This window comes from Psammomys obesus, unplaced genomic scaffold, assembly GCF_907164565.1.
Source record: "Psammomys obesus unplaced genomic scaffold, mPsaObe1.curated_primary_1811, whole genome shotgun sequence".
Lineage (NCBI taxonomy): Eukaryota > Metazoa > Chordata > Mammalia > Rodentia > Muridae > Psammomys > Psammomys obesus.
The window spans coordinates 2,177,760-2,191,368 of NW_026590707.1; the positions used below are offsets into that span (position 1 = coordinate 2,177,760).

Below are 13,609 nucleotides of genomic sequence, written 5' to 3' on the forward strand. Positions count from 1 at the left end.
TAGATAGATAGATAGATAGATAGATAGATAGATAGATAGATAGATAGACAGATAGATAATAAAAATTTAAAAACACCCACAACTGATCAAAATGTAGAGTTGTGGATCCAAGTCCCCCCTGACACATCCATAACACAACTCCTTCATCCATGACTTAAGAATAGTTGCAGAACAAGGGGCAGGTAGATTGCAAAAGTAAGAGGAGCAGAGAGTTTTTTGTGAGATTGTGTCTCCCAGGAATGTCAAAAGCTACATGCATGAAGTCTCACTAAACAAGACTGTCTAAACATGAGCTAAACAAGGACTATAACAATATGCATGCTAACAGATGGGAGAAAGCTCACAAGATCTTAGCCCTGCACAAGGAATTACAAATAACTAAGAAGTGCTGAGAGCAGGAGAAATAGTCTTTTCAAGGGAAGAAGACACCAACTGATTATCCAATATAAATGATCAGCCTTGAAAACATTATATACATATATGGAGAGAGATACATATATGTGTATATATATATATATATATATATATATATTTAGACATTTCTATATATACACAAATATATGTGTGTATATACATTTTTGTGTGTATAAATATAACATTATACAGGCTGAACAGGTTGTATTTATGCAATACAAATACTTAAATGTATGTAACAACAACTAATAAGAAAGGACATAAATTTGAAGGACATAACAGCTAAGGTAATGTTAAATATGAATTAAATTATGTACTGTCTTATTTTAACTTCTATAATGGTTTTACCTTGTGTGTAAGAAAAGCTCTTCTTACAAATAATCATCTACAATTCCACAGCAAGACATGATGATTCCAACATTAACCTCAGGGCAGTACACTTGGTCAAAGTGTCTTCATTATAGCTGTCACACTTCCAGCTTAGGTCACTGCTCTGTCCAAAGTTCATACCTGGATCTCTATGTGCACAGCTTCTTCATATTCATTCTACTCTCAGTTCTCAGACTATCTCTTATACCCCATGGTGTTCTAGGAGATCATCACACCCTTTGAGTAATGTACCTATTTATTGCCTCTGACCTTCCTGTATGCACATATGCATAGAAATTAGAATGCCTTTGCCTGGCTCTTTGATTCTTCTCCTATTTTGCCATACTACAAAATCTATAATTATTAAAAACAAATTAATAAAGGAAAAATAAAATAAAAATACATTGTTTCATCTACAGTATCTGGGATTTTGTAACTGATGTTTTTATTATGATGTGATAAGCACATAGATTTTCTATCTTCTCTTTATCAGAGTACCTCTAGGAGGAACATTGTATTCTGCTAGAAACTGCAAAGATGTTAGAATACCACTTGTTCTAAGAGTCTAAATCTAAATGATGTGTATGGGGTAATTTAAATCTTTTCATTATCTTCAATAAGCTTTATAAGTTACAACTGACTTAACTTTACAAGCTACAATTGACTCAACTTTACAAGATCTCTTCCTTAAAGTTAGCAAAACAAAAAGAAAAATCCCACATGAATTTCTATAACTAATGAAACCTGATTATCCCTAAATTCATCAAGTTCAGTGATGAAAACTAGGCTTTTTTATTGAGTCTAAATACTGCTGGCCTTCTAAACCAAACTTCAAAATACTTTTGAAAATGTGAAAAAAATTAGGAATTACTTCTTGAAGTGTAGTTATTTTTAATTATTGTTGATTTTTAACCTTTACAAAATAATTGTTTTTAAGCATGGAATATCTCTGTTATGATAAGATCAGTATCACACAGTTGAACAGATAGAAATGTTGCCATAGATCAATCACATACCTTCCATATCATTAACCAAAAACTCTCTTGTTAGTCATATGCTAAAATGTGAAATTAATATAAAATATTTAAAATATTATAGGCATATCTTCATAATATGCTATAAAAACCTCTTAAAAGAATGACATTGTCTTTGTTACTTTTATATTGCCATGACAAAATACCATGACCAAGGCACCTTATAAAGAATTTACTTTCAGGCTTATGGTTCCAGGGGTTAGTGTCCGTAACCATCATGGTGAGGAACACAGCAACAGGCAGGCACGCGTGACACTAGAGCAATCGCTGAGAGCTTACAATTGTTCCACAAACACAGTCCAAGAGAGAACTGGGAACTGGGAATGGAATGGACTTTTAAGATTTAAAGCACACGCCCAGTGTGCTCCAACAAGGTAACCCCTTCTAATTCTTCTCAAACAATGCCACCAATTATTCAAACACATGCGCCTATGGGGGCCTTTCATTCAAACCACCACAGTCATATTCTTTTGAAAACCATTCTGGAACTTTTAAAATAGTATATTAAATAACTTTAGGTGTTGTGTATGAATATCTTTAACTACTTAACCAAACTAAAGGCTGTACTGAATAGCCGTGAAAGCAGTTATTCAGTTTCTATATCCAAATCTCCACTGTAGTTTAAGATAGTGACACGCAATCTGCCACTCTCTGACTGGGTGACCTTAGTCAACTTTAATCCTTTCTACAGATCAGTATTCAACACCTTCAAAATATGGTCACTAATAGTTCCCACACCAGGTCATTTTGTTGATAACTTAGGCAGAGGTCCTAGAATAGTAGTTGTTATAGTACAGTATTAAAAAGTGCTACTCATTGATTTATATTTAAAGAAAAGTAATATGAAGTTGAAGTCTTGGTTGTCAATAGTAAGACAATTAGAATGTTTACATGAAAACACACATTCTAATATAAAATCATCAAAAAGACTATTCTAGTTGAGGCTTTCCACGTATGGTTATATTCACCTTTATAGGCAAAATAATGAGTTTCTTAAGACAGAATTTTTGCAGAAGTCTAAGTGTGTGTGTGGTGTGTGTGTGTGTGTGTGTGTGTGTGTGTGTGTGTGTGTGTGTGTGTGCAGCTGAGGTAGAGAAAATGGCTCATGGCCCTTCTGGCATGTGTAGGTTAGGCTATACAATCATGTATTTCTTCCTCAAACTCTTTTTAAAGGCTCTAGATGAATGTAAAAAAAAAATCTCATCTATGAATACATTCTTTAATTGAGCAAGAACTTTGAATACATTATTAATTGAGTATTCTGGACCAATAAGAAGCAAACTACTTATATTTTTATTATCTGAATGAAATATGAATGCATAAATTTCATCACTAGAAAGATTTTCTTCTATGGCAAGAGTGTAAAACATTTTCTGCTAACTCATTTCATTTAGAGAGTAAAGAAACCTTGACTTTTTGTGGCCTTAAACCACTTGAGTCTCCTTTTGTCTTTCCTTTGTGGAGGTTAGTACAGTGACCAGGGCCATCCTTGTAGAAACACAACCTATAACATCATTTCAAAGGCTCATTACTTAACGGTTCAACGAATTATAACCCCACATTTACAAGAAGAAATCATTTAAGAAATGTAACGTCTACTTTCCCTTCTGTTTTCCCTTTAATGTTTTCTTTCTCGTATATCTGAACTGGGATGACGTGAGGATTGAGTCTGCTTCCAAAGCACCAGCTTAAAGGAACAGACTTTGCAGACAACCAACTCATCTGAGGTTTCAGCTCACCAAAGAGACAGCCAAGAGTGAACCTGTAATTTGGAGCAAATGCTCTCCAACCATGCTTACAATATATAAAAGCTTATATTTTCCCATGGTGGTTTAACTTTAGTAGGGATCAACTTAAAAGTATTTGAAGAAACAAATACATTGCCACCTTGTGCCTCTGAAGACAGTGGGTAAGAGGTACTTTATCCCAGTTGAGAACATGCTTCATTCCACAAATTTATATATGAAAGGAAATCTTGTTTTATTTTGCTTTTTTATTTTCCTAGGCACTATTTTGAGGGTTCCAAAAGAAAAATGAAATAGCAATTTTAACTCTGTGTCAGCACTTCCTAGATGATTCTAATATTACGAAATGTAAAATATAGCTGGAGCGATGTCTAATGGCAACCTGGTAACCTGAACCATATCCACAGATCTCATGCTGGAAAGAGAAAAATGATTCCCAAAAGTCGCCCTCCTACCTCCCATGCACAGGCCTGGACTCACAACATACACACACACGGACACTCACATAAGCAAAGAAAGAGACACAAACCCAGTAATAATAATAATAATAATAATAATAATAATAATAATAAATCTTAATAAACACAATTGAGTGGCTGTAGAGGTGGTTCATCAGTTAAGACCACTTCCTGCTCCGATATATGACTCTTCCAGTTCCCGGCACCTATTGCAGCTACAGGTAGATTTGACTGACATCTTTGACATCCAAAGGAACATGAACGTACATGCACCTATGCCCTCCAATACACATAATGAAAGTAATAAAAATAAAACTTTAAAAATATAATTGAGATCATTACATTGTTTTTTAAAATTTATTTATTATTTTTATATTAATTACAGTTTATTTACTTTGTATCCCAGTTGTAGCCCCTCCCTCATTCCCTCCCAATCCCACCCTCCCTCCCTCATACATTGTTTTTTTATATGAAATATATATATGTATATTACATATTTAGATCAATCTTTATATTAGATGATAGTTCACTTTCCTAATTATTTTTACATTGTTGCTTATATGCTACAATGCATACAAGCTCTAATTTTAAGTAATTTGATTTTAAAATATTTCTATAATTGTTGTTTTTATAGGATTCACAGTTAAATTAGGAGCAAAGTGACTTATGGTATAAAGATAATTAGTAAGTCATCTTATATTTATAATTGGCTAGCTAATGAAATGGATAACAAAAAGACTTTTTAAACTTGTTTTAATACTTACAGGTTCTTACTGTGAATATTTATTTTGCTGCAAATTTTTCTGTCAGGCTAAGCCTCCAAGTGCAGAATGGGTTCCTGCCAACACTCTGAAATCAGTTGTTCAAAAATCTTAATTATGAGAAAGTAAACAAAGAGTGGTTGAAGCAGTACAGACTTCTGATGAGTTAATGGAACTAAACTCAAGCAAGTCAGCTTTCTTCAAAGCCAGCAAGCACAGCTCTGACAGTCATCCAGTAACCTGAAGGCCTCCTTAATAAATGCCAATTAGAGGACAAATATGCACAGACGTGGCATATAGAGCGTAAATCACGAGATCATTTACTTCCAAGAAAATTAGTGATCAAGAAAACACCCCTGCAGTGCAAATGGCCAGGCCATCCAACAGTGAGGCTTGCTTCTGATTCCAACTGGCCTCAGCCACCATCCCCCAGCTTCTGCGCGTGTCTGTCATCTGTCTGTCTGCGTGTCTTTCTGTCTGTCTCTGTCTCTTTCTCTCTCTCTTACTTAAAAGTTCAGAACCACACAGAATTTTGTTTGGGGTTAAACAAATTCCTTCACAATTTGTCTAGAAGTCTAACATAACTGTCTAAAAGCCATGACATGCCCATAATGTATACAGAGTCTCTGACTTCCGCTCTGAGCGAGGCTTTTTCCTAACTTAATCATACTCAAATTTCACCCCTTTTAAAGATCCTGATTCAAAAATGTTCACTCATTCTCCACAGTCCACAAATTTATACCATCTCTTCCTGTGGTATTTTATGTGCATAAATTAAAAAAGAATGTCTTCCAAAGAGGATTAAAAAAAATAGGAAAAAAGTCATAAACTTTCTAAAATTAGTTCATTTCTATTTTAACTCTCAATATGTGTTCACATAACATATACACACATACATATATGCTTCTACATATTTATAACATAATCCATTCACATTCCTTTAATTACACAGACGTGCTGTGTCAATGCAGAAGCTGTATTGTAGGTCTCAGATTATATCACTATGAAATCTAGCACATAGGGAAATAAGTAAAGAGAAATTCTTCAAAAATCTGCTCGCTGGCAAGTTGGCTCTTTCTGTGCGATTCACACAATTATAGAAATCCCTGTGTCTTTCTTTTGTCTCAATCACCCCAGCCAGGTGTGAAGCTCCTCCTCAGACAAGTTCCTTTGTGCTGTTTGATACCAGGAATCAAAGATTTCTTGTGAGGTGTAGACTCACGGTTCTTCTATCCTGAAGCCAAGGGCTCAGTTTGATACACACCGCTACTTCTTTAAGTAGGGGGCTTTCAAAACGAAAAGCTGTATCCCTCTATGATGACACAGATAATTAATGAAGTAAATGAAAACGTTCGTGTTTGATATTTTTATGCAAATGCCTTAGACTAGTCTGCATTAGCCGAGCTGATGTCGTCTCTAATTGCCCTTTAAAGTGACACCTTCCATCACACATGCAAGGCTTTGCTAAATTCATTTATTTCCATCTCTCCTGAAATGATGATGAATGGTCTGAGCTCCATTCAATTATTTAAAATGTGCAAAGAAACAGAAACAATGAAACTGGCGAAGGCCTCTACATTCTTAGGAACAATTTGGGCTAATTAGCATCAACTTCTCCCCCATTCATCATACCCCTTTAGAAATATAAACAAACTGTCAGCTCTAACCTAACAAACAGATCACTGAGCTACTTAACACAAATTATTCTTACATGAAAAGCTCCTTCTCAGGCAATATTCTCCTTTAGGGCATCTGGGGAGCGGAGCTATTAAAATTGAAGACATATGTTGCAGTCAAACTTGGCTCCCAGATTGTAATGATTGCTGTTGTGACAGTTCTCAGTCATCATCCTTGCTGCTGGCAACACAGCCACGAAATTTAGGGCAACGGAAGTCAGAGAGAACGATGTAAGCAGAATCGTGCACACTGGAGACACCTTCTTAGGAGGCCTAGTGGCATCCAGGTGTGAGCGTCAACTTCCACGCTTTCCTGTGGCAGCTCACGGCTTTGCTTTCTTTGGTTTGGATGTGACAAAGGACAGGAAGGTAAAAATGTGAAGTACGACAAGACTACATGTTACTTTTCACCACATCCTCTGAGGCTGGAGTTACTTAGCTGTGAATCTTTAGCTGAAGGCTGTAAATCTTGCCTTACCATTTCAGAGAAACTGACAAATATGTGACTGGCTGGGTCCCAGTAGAAGGAACAGCTTTTCAACAGAAAATATGGGCCTGTTTCTTCATATTACTTAAAAACTCCAACCTCTTACCTTTCAACTAAGGAGATCAAAAATAACCTAATTACCAGTTCATCCTCAAAGGATATGTTTAAATTTTTGCCTTGACATTGAAGCAAGGTATTATTTTCTGTGTTGTACAGATTTCATCAAACAAATAGTTCTCATGCTTTTCAATTGTTTCAATGTCTATAAAGTCACCATGAACACTGAATTAGCAATTACTGAACACACTACTAAGGAGAAATAGAAAACAAAGTTTTTGGGGGCCAAAGGTCAAAACTTTTTGTTAATCAATCAATCAAAATACATCCTTATTTTATGTGTGTTCCTCTGTAAAGAATCTTATTATGGGGCTGGAGAGATGGCTCAGTGGTTAAGAGCACTGTCTGCTCTGCTGGAGAGGTTGTGGAGAAAGAGGAACCCTCCTCCACTGCTGGTGGGAATGTAAACTTGTACAACCACTCTGGAAAGCAATCTGGTGCTTCCTCAGACAACTAGGAATACCACTGCCTCAAGATCCAGCTATACCACTCCTAGGGATATTGTTGGGATCAGTAAGCAGGCACTTCTATGGCCAGCCCCATAGACCGGTTATCAGGCATTTGTAAAGACACCCTGACCACCTGGAATTACCTGCGCATGCCCTTTATCACCCTATAAGAGAACTGGAACCCTCCCCTCTCTCTCTCTCTTCTTTTCTTCTGCTCTCTCCCTCTCTCTCTTCCTTTCTCTTCCTTACTCTTCCTCTCTCTCCCTCTCTCTCTCTCTCTCTCTCTCTCTCTCTCTCTCTCTCTTTCTCCCCTTCCCTTAATAAACCTCCCACTTGGAACCGGTCTCATGGTGTGATTTGTGAACCTGCGTGTAACCTTCACATTCGCACGTTTCCTAACAGATATACCCAAAAGAAGCTCAAGTACACAATAAGGACATTTGCTCAGCCATGTTTGTAGCAGCCTTATTTGTAATAGCTAGAAGCTGGAAGCAGCCCAGATGCTCCTCAGTGGAGGAACGAATACAGAAATTGTGGTACATCTACACAGTGGAATATTACTCAGCAATATAAAACAAGGAAATCATGAAATTTGCAGGTAAATGGTGAGAACTGGAAAAGATCATCCTGAGTGAGCTATCCCAGACGCAGAAAGACGCATAGGGTATATACTCACTCATACAGTCATATAATATAGGATAAACCTACTAAAATCTGTACATCTAAAGAAACTAATCAAGAGGGAGGACTCTTGCTAAAATGTTCAATTCCTATCCAGAAAGGCAAAGAGGATGGACATCAGAAGAACGAGAAAAGAGGGAACAAGTCAGGAGCCTGACACAGAAGACCTCTGAAAGGCTCTGCCCTGAGGACTATCAATGCAGATACTGAGACTTATGGCCTATCTTTGGGCAGAGTGCAGAGAATCTTAGGAAAGAAGTGGGAAACAGTAAGATCTGGAGAGGACAGGAACTCCACAAGGAAAGCAACAGAACCAAAAAATCTGCGCACAGGGGTCTTTTCTGAGACTGATACTCCAACAAAGGACCATTCATGGAGATACCTAGAACCCCTGCACAGATATAGCCCATGGCAGTTCAGTATCCAAGTGGGTTCCATTGTAAAAGGAACAGGGACTGTCTCTGACATGAACTGATTGGCCTGTTCTTTAATTACCTCCCCTGAGGGGGAAGCAGCCTTACCAGGCCACAGAGGAGGACAGTGCAGCCACTCCTGATGAGACCTAATTGACTAGGATCAGAAGGAAGGAGAAGAAGACCTCCCCTATCAGTGGACTTGGGGAGGGGCATGCATGCAGAGGGTAGAGAAAGGGAGGGGTTGGGAGGGGAGGGGATACAAAGTGAGTAAAGTGTAATTAATAAAGAACTTTTAAAAAAGAAAAAAGAATCTTCTTATGAACTGCTGGCTCTTTAACAGCCAGCTCACCACCAACCACAGTGCTGCAGTGTCCCTGGGGTGGTGCTCACCTCATCTGTGTATTCTCTTGAAACGTACGTTATACTTTTGCATTTACACACACCACACAGCACTTGAGCAACACACGTGGAGGTCTCTTTAAGCAGTGCAACTATGTACTGAGTTAAGTATAAACATGAGGAAAACGTGGTGCTGAACATACCTTTTATTCTTTCATCTCTCTTTCATTTATTTATTTATTACAATTTATTCACTTCGTATTCTGGCTGTGGCCCCCTCCCTTGTCTCCTACCAGTCCTACCTTCCCTCTCTTCTCCCCCAATATTCCTCCCCTAGTCCACTAATAGGGGAGGTTCTCCTCCCTTTCTGTCTGTCCCTAGTCTATCAGGTCTCATAATGATTGGCTGCGTTCTCTTCCTCTGTGGCCTGGCAAGGCTGCACCCTGCAGGGGGAGGTGATCAGAGAGCTGGCCACTGAATTCATGCCAGAGACAGCTCCTGCTCCCTTTACCTGGGAACCTACTTGGAGACTGAGTCTATGGGCTACATCTGAGCAGGGTTTTAGGTCCTCTCCATGCATGGTCCTTCGTAGAGGTATCAGTCTCTGTAGGGCTCCCTGGGTCCAGTTTTTTTGGCTTTGCTGCTCTCCTTGTGGAGCTCCTGTCCCCTCTAGGTCTTTCTATCTCCCCCTTCTTTCACAAAATTTTCTGCACTCAGCCCAAAATTTGGCTCTGAGTCTCAGCCTCTGCTTCGACAGCTCGATCAGTAGAGTCTATCAGAGGCCCTCTGTGGTAGGCTCCTGTCCTGTTACATATCTTGTCCTGCTTTTGATGTCTATCCCATTTACCAAACTAACTAAAAGACAAAGAGAAACTATCCAAATCAGAAAAATCAGAAAATAAAAAGGGGACATAACAACAGACACTGAGGAAATTCAAAAAATCATTAGGTCGTACTTCAAAAGCCTATACTCCATAATATTTGAAAATCTAAATGAAATGGATAATTTTCTTGATAGATTCCATTTTCTTGATAGATGGTTATCAGAGTTAAACCAAGATCAGGTAAATAGATTAAACAGTCCTATAACCCCAAGGAAATAGAAACAGTCATCAAAAGTCTCCCTTCCAAAAAAAATCCCAGGGCCAGATGGTTTCAGTGCAGAATTCTACCACACCTTCAAAGAAGAGTTAACAGCAATACTCTTCAAATTATTCCACAAAATAGAAACAGAAGGAACTCATTCTATGAGGCTACAGTAACTTTGATACTTAAACTACACAAAGACCCAACAATAAAAGAGAACTTCATATCTCTCTTACGAACATTGATGCAAAAATACTCAACAAAATACTCACAAGCCAATTCAAGAATGCATAAAAGATATCATCCACCATCACCAAGTAGGCTTCATCCCAGGTATGCAGGGGTGGTTCAATATACAGAAATCCATCAATGTAATCCACCACATAAACAAACAGAAGGAAAAAAAAACATTTGATCATCTCCTTAGATGACGAAAAAGCATTTGACAAAATCTAACACCCATTCATGTTTAAAATCTTGGAGAGATCAGGGCTATAAGGCATGCAACTAAACACAGTAAAGATAATATACAGCAAGCCTATAGCCAACATCATACTAAATGGAGAGAAACTTAAAGAAATCCCACTGAAATCAGGGACAAGGCAAGGCTGCCCACTCTGTCCATACCTCTTCAACACACTTCTTGAAGTCCTACCTAGAGCAACTAGACAACTAAAGAAGATCAAGGTGATACAAATTGGAAAGGAAGAAATCAAAGTATCACTATCCACAGATAATATGATATTATATATTAGTAACCCCCAAAATTCAACCAGAGAACTCCTTCAGCTGATAAAACCTTCAGCAAAGTGGCTGGATACAAAATTAATTCAAAAATAGCAGTAGCCCTCTTGTATAGGAAAGACAAAAGCGCTGAGAAAGAAATTAGGGAAACAATACCCTTCACAATAGCCATAAAGGACATAAAGTACCTTGGTGTGACTCTAACCAAGCAAGTGAAAGACCTGTATAAAAAAAAAAAAAAAAAAAAACTTCAAGTCTCTGAAGAAAGAAATTGAAGAAGATATCAGAAGATGGAAAGACCTCCCTTGCTCATGGATCAGTAGGACTAACAGTGAACATACCTTTAAAATGATACTTTTTTTCCAGCTCAAAAGCTGAATCAAGAAAGCCATGCAATATCCTGTTCACCATCAGATGGCTCAGAGTGCTTAAATACTGCACACTGTAAATAGCCAAGAAACATCCCAAGTCTTTATGCAGGCATTACAGAGACATGGTTACAATGAGGTCAATTAAGAACCATGAAATCTATGAATATGAATATTGACTGTATATACATTCGTGGATATAGTCTTTTCTCACGTTTGCCATGGAAATTATCTGAGTGTTCTCTCAGAAGAACAAAGGGTAGAGTCTGAATGTGAACTGAAGCCTTTACAAGCTAGTTGGTAAAGTATACGGCCGTAGATTTCCTTCACACATCCTCGAAGAGGATACAGGCTTTAAAGCCGACAAGGCCGAGTCTGAGCAAATGACATCAGAGATATTTGCTGAGTGCTTCAAATAAAATGGCCATACAGTAGCCATAGGGAAGCAGCCTCAGAATGAAGCAAGCACTACAGAAAGCCAAGAAGGGGAAGGGAATGAGGCCGGGTCTTTGGTGATGCTGCACAGCTAGGTAAAGTCTTATGTTTTCTTTGCCTCATTTTCTAATTTTTCCATTAAATAGCTAATAAAGCATGTTAATTATTTAAAGCTTGGAGAAAATGTTGTTTTTCTTGTACCCAAAAAGCCCTAATGTATTTACTCGCTAACTGACTTCATTTAGTGGAACGAGGAACAGTTTCTGAGATGAGCCAGTAAACGGTGTACCACAGTAATCTCAGAATGATTTACCAAGAGGGCTACTATCTCATTGCTGGTAACTCAGGAACGCAAAGTCCCCATCATAGGTATCTTCAGTAAGAAGTTATTTACTCATCATAATTTTCTTAATTAGAAAGTTTCTGATTTACATTATAAAACCTGTATCACAAAAGACTAAAATCTTAATATAGCCAATCAAGAAGCATCTGTTTTATCATAAAAAATTATAAAACTAGTGTGCTCACCTCTCACATTTACCTAAAAGAGTAGAGTAAAGTAGGTTCCCTTAAATGTCTCTAACTCTTTCCTTCTCTGGATTAGGAAACTGAATACAACTTAATGTTATTTATGCTTCACTTATAAATGAAAATCAGTGAGCCAGCTTTTAAAAGATTTTGCCCTGACTTGCTTTATTGGTGGTATGGGTAGCCATTACTATTTGTGGATACAAGATTGCATTATAATAAATTGCAAATGCAACTCAGAACAACTAACAAGTGACTAAAATTACTCCCACAGGTGCCCAATTGCTTTGGTAATTAACCCATTGCAGGCAAAATCCATTGCATATAAGAAAGAGGTTCTTTTCAAAAATACTCTGTTTAGAAGACAGATGAGAGAGGGCTTACAAGTAGGGAAGAATAGGAGATGATGGTGAAATGAAAATAATCTGTGGTTCCTTAACAAACAACAGACTTACCATGAATTTCTGTTCTTGAAAGTAGTGAAAGTTCATCCATTTCTCTCCACAAAATAATATTTTATACATAACTATGAGAAGAACTCAAAGGCTCCAAATATGAGACAACAGTAAGGATATAGAAGCATCAGTTTCCCTGACCTGATCACTATACATTGTATGCATGTACTGAAATATCACACCATAACCATTATCATGAGAAATTATTACATATTAGTCATAAATCTATGTTTAAGGAGATGGAAATGGGGGATCAATTCACTTTACTAAGTGTTTTAAATAACCTCAATCATCTGAAATAAACTCACGTTCTCTGTTTAGCCTGTCATGAAGTTTTTTGAAATGTTTTTAATACTCTAGTAGTTTTGAAGATTCCACTTGAGCCATAAAAAAATGGCATAAAAAGGTCATGCATGTCTGAATGTACATTCCTATTTATGACTGCGATATGTCATAGCTTCCTACTAAAATGATCTCAGAAAACATTCCTATATCATCACAATGTGGAGTGAGTTGTGCAATTTACATTTTAAAAATTCTTTCTGAGGCAGTCCTTCTTCCCATTACTAGGTAACCCACTTGGACACTGACCTGCCATGGGCTACATTTGTGCAGGGGTTCTAGGTTATCTCCATGAATACTCCTTGGTTGGAGTATGAGCCTCTGGGAAGTTCCCTGTGTTCAAATTTTCTTGTTCTGTTGCTCTCCTTGTGGAGTTCCTGACCTCTCCAGCTCTTACTATTTCCTACTTCTTACATAAAATTCCATTCACTCTGCCCGACAGTTGGCCATCAGGCTCAGCATCTGCTTTGACAGTCTGCACAGCAGAGGCTTTCAGAGGCCCTCTATAGCAGGTTCCTAGGTTGTTTCCTGTTTTCTTCTTCTTCTGATGTCCATCCTCTTTGCCTTTCAGGATGGGGATTGAACATTTTAGTTAGGGTCCTCTCTTTCTTGGTTTCTTTAGATGCATAGTGGGTTTGTCCTATGTTGTATGTCTATATGAGTGAGTATATACCGTGTGTGTCTTTTTGCTTCTGGGACAACTCA

The 13,609-nt window shown here is 37.7% G+C and overlaps 1 protein-coding gene across 3 annotated transcripts in view; it reads right to left on the reverse strand.

Moving 5' to 3' along the window:
* Slc25a21 (solute carrier family 25 member 21) overlaps nt 1-13,609 on the reverse strand; it is a 532,806-nt gene that overhangs the window by 447,225 nt on the left and 71,972 nt on the right. The gene's annotated exons all lie outside the window — the stretch shown is intronic.